Source organism: Triticum aestivum, chromosome 3A (assembly GCF_018294505.1).
Source record: "Triticum aestivum cultivar Chinese Spring chromosome 3A, IWGSC CS RefSeq v2.1, whole genome shotgun sequence".
Taxonomy (NCBI): domain Eukaryota; kingdom Viridiplantae; phylum Streptophyta; class Magnoliopsida; order Poales; family Poaceae; genus Triticum; species Triticum aestivum.
The window spans coordinates 215,046,213-215,057,171 of NC_057800.1; positions in this window are offsets into that span (position 1 = coordinate 215,046,213).

The window sequence follows — 10,959 nt, forward strand, 5'->3', positions numbered from 1 at the left end:
GGACCCACTAGCTATATCTTTTCATGCAAGGAAGCGCCTCCTTATTACGCACACAAAAATTGAATACTCCCCCTGCTAGCTGGGACCCAGCATAGTGGGAGGCTGACTTGGACCTACTAAGTTGACGTGGACGGAGGGCTTTGTCAACTTAGTCAATATGAACGATTCTAGCTCCAGTGATCGTACGATGTCCATCCAACGGCCGTAGTGCTTCTTCAACCTCTGGTCTTCTCGCTCTAGCCGCTCAAAGCAGCGTCGGTCGTGCCGCCTACTCCTGCCTCCCGTGGCCAGCTGTGCTACCGCGGAGGCCTCACCGCCCCTACTACTCCCACCGCTGGCCAGGCCATCCCTCCACTCACCCGCACCCCCTATTATTCTGCAGCGATGGCAGCCTCACACCGAAGCCAAACCAGTGAACCCTCATACTCCTCTCCGTGTGGGCATCCACTGTCACGTCTTCCCCGCTCCGCGTCGTCCCCTTCCTAGGCCTCGTCGTCGTCCACCGCCCTGGTGCTTTCGGTGCGGCGTGGTCAACATGGTCAAGGAACCACTTCCATCGGAAGAGTACTATAAGTGGAGAGGCTGACAGCTGGGTCCACGGCCGCAGCAAGGAAGTTCCTCCTTATTACGTGGAAAATAATGATTCCTCCACCTGACATGAGGGACCCAATAGATGGGCCATCGTATTTCATGAAAAAAATGTTTTCCCCCTGACTGCTGGGACTCACCAGCTACATCTTCGCACGCAAGGAAGTGCCTGACAGTCGGGATCCACCTGGTCGAAGTGTACGTAGCGTTGTCATTCTTGTCGCGAACGTGTACGTACATACTGGTCGATGTAGAGGCGCGCACGTGTGGTAGTAGAGGCACACACGTGTTGTAATAGAGGCGCGCATGTAGCATGTACACGTACGTACATCGGCTAGGGTGCAAGAAAGTAAATACAACCACGTACATACATATGGGCGGGGTCTCGAACGCCTACTCATGGATACGTACGGCCAGGGCTCGTGTACATGGTTGTAGCTGGGTCAGAACAGAGAAAGTGTGTCGTTGTCGTGTTCATGGGGAGGCAATGGAATGCGTCGTGTTCATCAGGAGTCAACGGAGTGCGTGCTATTCATCAGGAGCCAACTGGCTGGGATGGAACAGCTGATGGAAACGAGGCCTAGCATACCGCAGAACTGAGGAAACGACCTTGTGTTCGACCGGCAACGGCGGAAATGGGATCCTGTTCATCGGGAGGGGTCTGGTGTACTGCGAAACGGAGGAAATGGACCTCCTACAGTGGAAACGGGGTCCTGTTGATCGGGAGGGGTGTGGCATACCGCAAAACGGAGGAAACGGACTTGTGTTGGAGCGCTACGGTCGAAACGGGGGTCCTGTTCATCGGGAGGGATGTGGCGTACCGCAAAACGGGACTCCACGGGATACTGTTCATCCACCGTCGACCTCCTCCAACCTACACCTGCGACTGTTCATCCACGGGCTCCTGTTCATCCAGCCTCCACCACGTGCTCCTCCACCGGCTACTGTTCAACCAGCCCTCTCCACGGGGTCCTGTTCAACCACCCCTCCACGGGCTACTATTCATCCAGCCCTCCACCGGCTACTGTTCATCCAGCCCTCCACCGGCTACTGTTCATCCAGCCCTCCACGGGGTCCTGTTCATCCACTGGCTCGATCGATCGGGGTAATGTTCATCCAGCGGCAACGGCCTCTACTACCACGGGGTCCTATTCATCCAACCCCCCACCGGGAACTGTTCATCCAAAGCCCCCAACAACGCTCACTGTTCATCCAGAGGTAGCATCGATCGACTTCAGTTAGCAGCAGTAGCGAAGGAATCACTTGGGTTCAGTTAACAGCAAGTGATCGATTGATCCCTTGGGTTCAGTAACGCGTAGCCTGCAGTGCAATCGCTCGGGTTTAGTTAGAGCCCAACGCCGCGCACACACGCATGTACGTATGAGAGAAACATGCATCGCTTTCCCCCGACCACCCACCGTAACCGGGAACTCTTAGATATTTTCCTCGCCCTCGCTTCTACCATGGTTTTTTCCGTCATGGACGGCCCAAAGAATGTCATGCAGCTGCATCTCCGGCCCGCCCAGGATGAAAAGCCCATTTTCTATCATGATTTTTTGTCATAGAAGTAGGAGCCCACCACATCTATGATGATACCGGGTTTTGTCACAATTATCGTCATAGAAGTGTCATAAGTATGACAGAAAAAAATTTCGTTCGGCCCAAAATGTCACAGATGTGACTTTTTTTGTAGTGCTTATAGCCCACATTATTGTATGAGTGCATATAGATGATGGTTATAGATGACATGGCAGTTCCTTATAGCCATCGGCTGGCTATATTATTAACCATGCTCTAATGCGTTTTTCGAAACCGCCTTTGACTATTGACAAGATTAATAGTACATGAGATGTATAATGTGAAAATTATATCATTGGAAGCTCCTTTCACATACGAATTTGACCCAATGTTTTGTGTAAGTTGCATGTCATATATTATTACTCTAACATTTGGACAAAGTTAGCCTGGAAAAATGCATTAGGCCGTGTGTAGTAGATGGAAGGAGGGAGTAGTAGTGGAAGTGGATCCTCTGACGTAGGTATCCCTGCCTTACCCTCCCTTTCGGTCACTTACTGGTGGACCCCATGCTTGCTAGGCCCGAGATGTCAGTTACTCAATGGGTTCGGCCACGTCAGGGGATCCTCATCCGTAGTACTATACTCCCTCTGTTTTTTATTTACTCCGCATAAAACGGAGGGACTGGTAGTATAAAAGATGCGGGTGGGGCAGGTGGAGGGACGCCGGTTCGCTCTCAACTGCGGTCCCACAAGCGAGCGAAAACACAAGACGAAGCGTGTTCCATTCAGTGAGTGACATGGAGGGTCCAGCGTGTCGGGGTGCAACGCGAACGCGACAAGAGCGATGTATAGTCAAACCGGATTGACCGGTCATCATCGGAACCACTATTCACACCAGAACCTTCGCTGCTCGGCCTACGCCAGCCACTGCCCCAAAACCACACCTCCTCTCCAGCCCATTGCCCCACCTTTCGATCCCCTGGCCTGCATCAAGCATCCCCTAGTTCGCCGGAAAGCCATGGTGTGCCGCAAGATCACGTACTACAAGATGCTGACACCGGAGCGCCGCGCAGAAATCGCGGCGGCGGTCAGTGCCATAGACCTTCATTTCCAAGCTCGCTTTGCGGTGGGCCAATCCCTGAGTTCTCTGGAGCCGAGCTACGAGGAGGAGGAAGCCCATGCAATGTTCATGGCGGAGGTCCCAGCGCAGAAGGCCCCCGATGGGTATGAGACGATGAATGTCGACTTCGTGCCGGCGTCCGGGTCCCCCATGGTGCAGGCGGACCAGCGGTTCAACCTGGCGATACTCAAGGAGGACCGGGAGGCAGAGGCTCAACTCGACGTGGAGCGCGCGCATGCCACTACCATCGTGGCTCTCTTGTAGGTGGAACCGGATGTCGTGGATGTGAACCTGGCGGCGGAGGCTCGACTTGACGCGTAGCGCGCGGATGCCGCTGCCATCGAGGCCCTCCTGTAGGCGGAACCGAACGTCCTCGACTTGAACCGAGCAGCGGAGGCTCAACTCGACATGGAGCGCGCGGATGCCGCTGCCATCGAGGCCCTCCTGCAGGCGGAACCGGACGTCCTCGACTTGAACCGGGTGGCGGAGGCTCAACTCGACACGGAGCGCGGGGATGCCGTTGCCATCGAGGTCGTCCTGCAGGCGGAACCGGACGTCCCGGACTTGAACCGGGTGGTGCTCTCGTCCATGTAGAGCGCCCGCACATAGTCATAATACTTTGAAGTATGTCATTCTATCCTGTTTAGTTAGCCATCATACATGTGAAATTGTGTCATTCTATCCTGTTTAATTACCCATCATATATGTGAAACTATGTCCTGCTATTCTGTTTGGTTAGACAACATAAATGTGAATTATTTCATGCCCTGTTTTCTTCCCTACTGTCCATTGCACATGTCGATCTTACAATGTCTGTACATTCAATTACTTTTCTTGTTTATCGGCCATTTCAATTGGAGGGGGTAATGGCAGTATCTGCGGGAGTGAAAACACGGTCTTCAAAAAAGATCGTGCTACCTGTCGATGCAGATGGAACCACGGTTGTACTTGCCCAAGAACCATCCCCACCACACATAACCCAGACTCATGTAGATTGTACCCCTACCCAGTTGGACAGAGAACCAGCTACACCCCTTCTAACCCCAACCCCAGCAGATAGTAACCCAGTTCCAGTTGACACAACACCGTCTCCACCACAGAGCACCCAAACACGGTCAGTTAGTAAGGTAACTGCAGTGCCCCAAGCACGAGGACCACCACTCCGAACCCCATGTCAACTCTAAAAGCAGAAGAAGAATTGTTCTCAGGTCAGGTTCCGTAGCTATGGTTCATACTACTTTGCTCTTGCATCACTGTATTTACTCATACCAACTAATTTCAAATTTGAAGGATGTAACTGAAACTCCAATGGCGCAACGGGTATGTTTTAAACCTGTTTCTTTAACGTGTTTTGATAACCCACAAGTATAGGGGATCGCAACAGTTTTCGAGGGTAGAGTATTCAACCCAAATTTATTGATTCGACACAAGGGGAGCCAAAGAATATTCTCAAGTATTAGCAGCTGAGTTGTCAATTCAACCACACCTAGAAACTTAATATCTGCAGCAAGGTATTTAGTAGAAAAGTAATATGATAGTAGCGGTAATGATAGCAAAAGGTAACGGTAGCAAAAGTAATATTTGGGGGTTTTATAGTGATGGTAACAGTAGCTGCGGAAAAGTAAATAAGCGAAGAATAATATATGAAAAGCTCGTAGGCAATGGATCGGTGATGGAGAATTATGCCGAATGCAATCGATCATGTAACGGTCATAACCTAGGGTGACATGGAACTAATCCAGTTCATCAATGTAATGTAGGAATGTATTCTGAATATAGTCATACATGCTTACGGAAAAGAACTTGCATGACATCTTTTGTCCTACCCTCCCGTGGCAGCGGGGTCTTATTGGAAACTAAGGGATATTAAGGCCTCCTTTTAATAGAGTATCGGACCAAAGCATTAACACATAGTAAATACATGAACTCCTCAAACTACGATCATCACCGGTAAGTATCCCGATTATTGTCACTTCGGGGTTAACGGATCATAACACATAATAGGTGACTATAGACTTACAAGATAGGATCAAGAACTCTCATATATTGATGAAAACATAATAGGTTAAGATCTGAAATCATGGCACTCAGGCCTATCGGATCACGGGTTCCGGCAAAACCCTCAAGGTTCGAACTCTGGGGTGCACGCGAATATCTCCCCCTACCGATCCATGTCCTAGCTTCACAAAGATCTTACGAACTAACTCGAGGAACTCACAACACAAAGGACACAAGATTTATACTGGTTCAGGCCACTGTTGTGGTGTAATGCCCTACTCCAGTGTTGTGCGGTGGATTGCCTCTCGGGCTAAGGATGAATAGTACAAGGGGAAGAACAGCCTCCTGAGGAGAGGTGTTCTTGTGCTTGGTGAACTTGTGGTTGTCCGGGTCTCTCTCGATCTGACCTCCCCCTAGCTACGGTGGTGGCTTGTCCTATTTATGGCAGCCCAGGTCCTCTCCCCAAATATTGAACGGGAAGGGAGCCAACAACGGCAATTCGAAAGGGGATAGCTAGTACAGCTTATCCTGACAAAAGCAGTCTTCGCGTGCAAAAGGCTCCGGTGGTGATGCCGTCTTGGGATCCACGGTGACCTCCGTCTTGCCATCCTTCTGGTCTTGGTCTTGTTGCATTGATATGGAAACCTTTGCTTGACGCCTCGGTACTCCGCGCCTGCGCCTGCTTCCTTAGCACCGAAGAGGAAACAAGGACACTGTGCGCGTTGGCGCCCGCCTGGCCTTGGTCGTCATGGCTCACGTCAGTAGAGCCTCACGAGGTTCGCCTGGCCTTGAAATCTCCGCCCCTCTCGAGCCATCCTGGTGAGGCCGCTCCCGAGGAGGTCTTGTGTCGCTCGCCTTGCGAGGCTTGGCCCCTCGCGAGGGTCTTGAGTCGTTGCTGGTGAAGATGGGCCGTACGGGCCCGCTCACAGAGCCACGCCGTGGGCCGCAGGCAGGCAAGTCTAGGAACCCCCGTTCCCAGAACGCCGATAGTAGCCCCCAGGCCCAAGGCGCGCTCGGTCTTGGCTTCGAAGTGAAGCCAAAGGCCAAGTGCGGAGCGCCGCGGGCCCCAATAGCCTGCGGCCTTGGTCGACGCGTGGCAGTCGATTGGACGCGGGCGTCTCCGCTTCCCCAAGCTGCATTGATACCTGCCTGGCTAGGCGGCCACCGCGGTCTACACGGTTATTCTTCCATCCCCTGCGCCATTCTCCTCCAATTCCTCTGCTTCCCCCGGACTCCGTTCCTCTTTCCAATCTGACCTGAGCTCTTCTCACTCCATCGCCATGGCGCCAACGCAGTTGGATAAGGGGAAGAAGCCTATGTCTTCGGCTGGTGTGCCCCCGGCCGCCGAGCCCGCAGTTGGCCGATCGCTGGTGCTCAACGATGAGGCCATGGGCAAGGTGCGTCCCATGCTCGCCTTCAGCTTCAATGAGTGGGGAAAGACGGTGGCTTATCCTGCGTCTCGTGCTCGCCTTGACCGGATGGCCACCGAGGTCACCTTCTTCATCGACGCCCTTTGGGCCGGCTTGGTCCCTCCTTTCTCCGCCTTCCTCAACGCTGTGCTTGCGCATTATCAGATCCATATGATGCACCTTGATCCTCAATCAGTGACCCTCCTCACCGTTTTCGCCTTTGTTTGCGAGGCCATGATTGGCATTGCCCCTTCAGTGGCCCTTCTCCGCCACTTCTTTTCGCTGCACCTGATTGATCCTCAACTAAGCTCAGGATGCCTGAGATTTCAGGCCGTGGCGGTGACGGCCAGTGCAGGGATTGACTTCGAGCTCCCACCATCCACGAGCGGGTTTTGGACACAGTGGGTATTTGTTGATGTCGGAGTGCTCAGCCCCCTGCTCTCTTCTCCGTCAGCGCCCGCTATAACAAGCTCTGGTTGGTGCCATCAAAGTCTTACCGATCCGCGCCTTGCCCCTGTCTGGCTCAGGCTGAGGTGGCTCAAGGATCTTGATGAGACTGCGCCTATGGTGGTGAAGGAGTTCATCCGGCGCCGAATCGCCCCGCTTCAGTGCCACTCTCAACCAATGTGGGCCTTGCTCAACAACAAGGACCACATGATACTTCAGGAGTCCGGGCTCCCTCTCGAGGCATGGCGAACGGTGCCCGAGGTCCTGACGGGTGTCCCGCTACTTGATGACATACCGAGGAAGAGTTGCCTTCTGTATCGCTGCTTGAACAATGTGACATTCGCGGATCAGATGCCCGCCTTTGATGAGTGGGGGCTGTGTCCAGTCTGCCTCATGGGGCCTCGTGAGAACCCCATCGTCGTGGTTCCTCTTCCTGCTGCTGGCGCCGAGCTCTCCCAAAGTGTGGATGTAGGGGGCGAGCACCGCTGGGGGCTGACGGCGAAGGTGCCGGGATGCTGATGCCGCCCAGGGCTCCCGAGGCGTCATCCTCAGGAACTCGCGACTCTTGCCCTGGGGTGGTGGTTGAGGAGGCGACGCAGTCCACGTCTCCCGAGGCCGCAGCTCCTGAGACCTCGACAGGTCGCTGTGAGGTAGGGCCTGATGGCTCCCCTCAGCCTGGCGCTCCTGAGACTGCCACTTCGAGCGCTTCTCCTATTGCGCCTCGTGTTGGCCGCCATGTCCAGCGCTTCGGTTGGCTCTGCGTGGACTTCGAAGAGCTCCGCAAGAGGAAGGGGTCCCCAAGCAGCGGCACCTTCGGTCCGTTAAAGCGAAGAAAGTCCATCACCGTTGACGAGTAAGTATCTTATCTTGGTGATTCTACATGTACTGCTTCCCTTCCTGACGATATCTATTCAGGATTCCTTCCGTCAAGGCTGCAAGATCTCCTGAGGAGCAGCCTCCTCTCGCCTTGCTTCTCCTGTTGGGCTCGAGCGCTTCAAGCCCGCGCTCTGCTCATGGTGTGGAGTCAACCGGGGAAGCCGGCCCATCAACAAGGTGTCTCAAGCTCGCGCCTTCGCCGTCTTTTCTTTGCGGCCTTGCTCGGAGCACATCAAGTGTGCCAAGGGTTCCTCCCCTGGTCGTGGACGGCGACTGGTTGGCTTCGATCCTGGGGTCTTCTTCAAGCAGCGGGCCTTCACTCGTTCGGGCCCCTCACGAGGCCCGTCCCGCAAATGGGTGGATGCCAGCCCCCAGCCCCCTGCTGGAAGGGGGCGAGCCACTTCAGGCCCCATCCGCGGTCCCCGCGACAGAGGATGAAGTCAGTAGCATGCTCGAGTCGGCGCGAGAAAGGAGCATCGTTCTCCATGAGCTTTTTCAGGAGGCGATCGGCGCGATGAACCATCTTGGTGAAGAGCTCGTGGATGTGGACGCGCGCCTCGTGGCCGAGGGTCTTCGGCTGGTGGAGGAGCGGCATAAGTTGAAGGTGGCCATCAACCTCGGGCGCCACCAGCGCGAGCTTGATAATGCGAAGGCCGAGGCTTCCCTCGCAGCCTCCCGTGAGGCCTGCTCCCGAGCTCAGGAAGAGGCTCGGGAAGCTGACCGCCATCGCGAGGCCCCAGAGAAGCGCGCGTGGGAGCTCCAAGCATGGAGCACCATCTTGGATCAGCAAGTGGAGGTGTGCAGGGCTGCCCTTGCGTCGTTGAGGGGGACACCCGCCGAGGAGGAAGAGATCCGGAAGCATGAGGAGGCGCTGGCGCTGGAAGCCGTGGAGCGTAGCCTTGAGCTCGAACGGCTGGAGATGAGGGACCGCCAGGTTGCTCAGGTAGAGGATGACGTCGATGCGCGCGAGGCCAGGGCCCAGGAGGAGGTCGATCGCCGGGTGGCCGAGGCTCATGCGGATATCGAGAGCAGGTAAGACCTAAAGCTGAAGCTCGTGGAAGCTGGGGCCGCTGGTAGGACTGCTGCCCTCAAGTCCAGGTTGGTTGAGGTGGAGCGGCGCGAGGAGGCCGCCGCAACCGCCCTGGCCTCGGCGCAGGCTAAGCTGGCTTCCGCCCGCACCGAGCTGCTCCCTCTTCGGCAGCGGGTCATCGACGCTGAGTCCGTCGCGCGGCAGAACAAGGAAGAAGTGCTTAAGTGGTGGACGTTGGAGCGTGTGCACGCCCCCATGCTCCAGGACCTCAGGAATAGGGCCAACAACGCCCTAGGACATATCTGCGATGAGAATGCTCCTCATGCCCATGCAAACGACGATGCTAGCCACTTCCGCCTCTTCGCCGACGTGGTGACGCGCCTGGAGAGCCGTTCCGAGAGGGCTCGCCAACTTGTCGAAGAGAGGAGTGATAACCCACAAGTACAGGGGATCGCAACAGCTTTCGAGGGTAGAGTATTCAACCCAAATTTATTGATTCGGCACAAGGGGAGCCAAAGAATATTCTCAAGTATTAGCAGCTGAGTTGTCAATTCAACCACACCTGGAAACTTAGTATCTGCAACAAAGTGTTTAGTAGAAAAGTAATATGATAGTGGCGGTAGCGGCAACAAAAGTAAAGACAGCAAAAGTAATGTTTTTGGTATTTTGTAGTGATTGTAACAGTAGTAGCGGGAAAGTAAATAAGCGAGAACCAATATATGGAAAACTCGTAGGCACCGGATCAGTGATGGATAATTATGCCGGATGCGGTTCATCATGTAACAGTCATAACATAGGGTGACACAGAACTAGCTCCAATTCATCAATGTAATGTAGGCATGTATTCTGTATATAGTCATACGTGCTTATGGAAAAGAACTTGCATGACATCTTTTGTCCTACCCTCCCGTGGCAGCGGGTCCTATTGGAAACTAAGGGATATTAAGGCCTCCTTTTAATAGAGAACCGGAACAAAGCATTAGCACATAGTGAATACATGAACTCCTCAAACTATGGTCATCACCGGGAGTGGTCCCGATTATTTTCACTTCGGGGTTGCCGGATCATAACACATAGTAGGTGACTATAGACTTGCAAGATAGGATCAAGAACTCACATATATTCATGAAAACAAAATAGGTTCAGATCTGAAATCATGGCACTCGGGCCCTATGTAACACCCCGTATGTGATTTACCTTATATGTAATCCAACTCTTGTCGATTCCGACACTAAGTTATTTTATTTCCTCGGGTTCGGGTTTTTGTCTCCATGTGTTGTTGTCATTTTCATGCATCTCATATCATGTCATCATGTGCATTGCATTTGCATACGTGTTCGTCTCATGCATCCGAGCTTTTTCCCCGTTGTCCGTTTTGCATTCCGACGCTCCTATCTCCTCCGGTGGTCCTTTCTACCTTCTTTTCGTGTGTGGGGTTAAACATTTCCGGATTGGACCGAGACTTGCCAAGCAGCCTTGGTTTACTACCGGTAGACTGCCTGTCAAGTTTTGTACCATTTTGGACTTCGTTTGATGCTCCAACGGTTAACCGAGGGACCAAGAAGGCCTCGTGTGTGTTGCAGCCCAACACCCCTCCAATTTGGCCCAAAACCCACCTAAACCCTCTCCATCATCTAGAGCGTTCGATCACGATCGCGTGGCCGAAAACCACACCTCATTTGGACACTCCTAGCTCCCTCTATGCCTATAAATAGCACCCCCTCCGAAATTCTCGGTTCTTCTCTCCCGAAACCCTAGTCCCGCTCCTCTCCGCGCGGCCGGACAAGTCCGCCGGCCGCCGGACAAGTCCGCCGGCCGCCGGACATTGTCCTTCGCTCGCCCGGACCAATCACTGCGTGCCATGTGGGCAACCGCGCCCACATCGCCGCCCTCTCCGCCGCCGACCTGCCAGGCCCACGCGGGGCCCTCCCCGGCCCGCGCGCCTGCCGCCGCCTGTCTCCCGTGCCCGGCCGC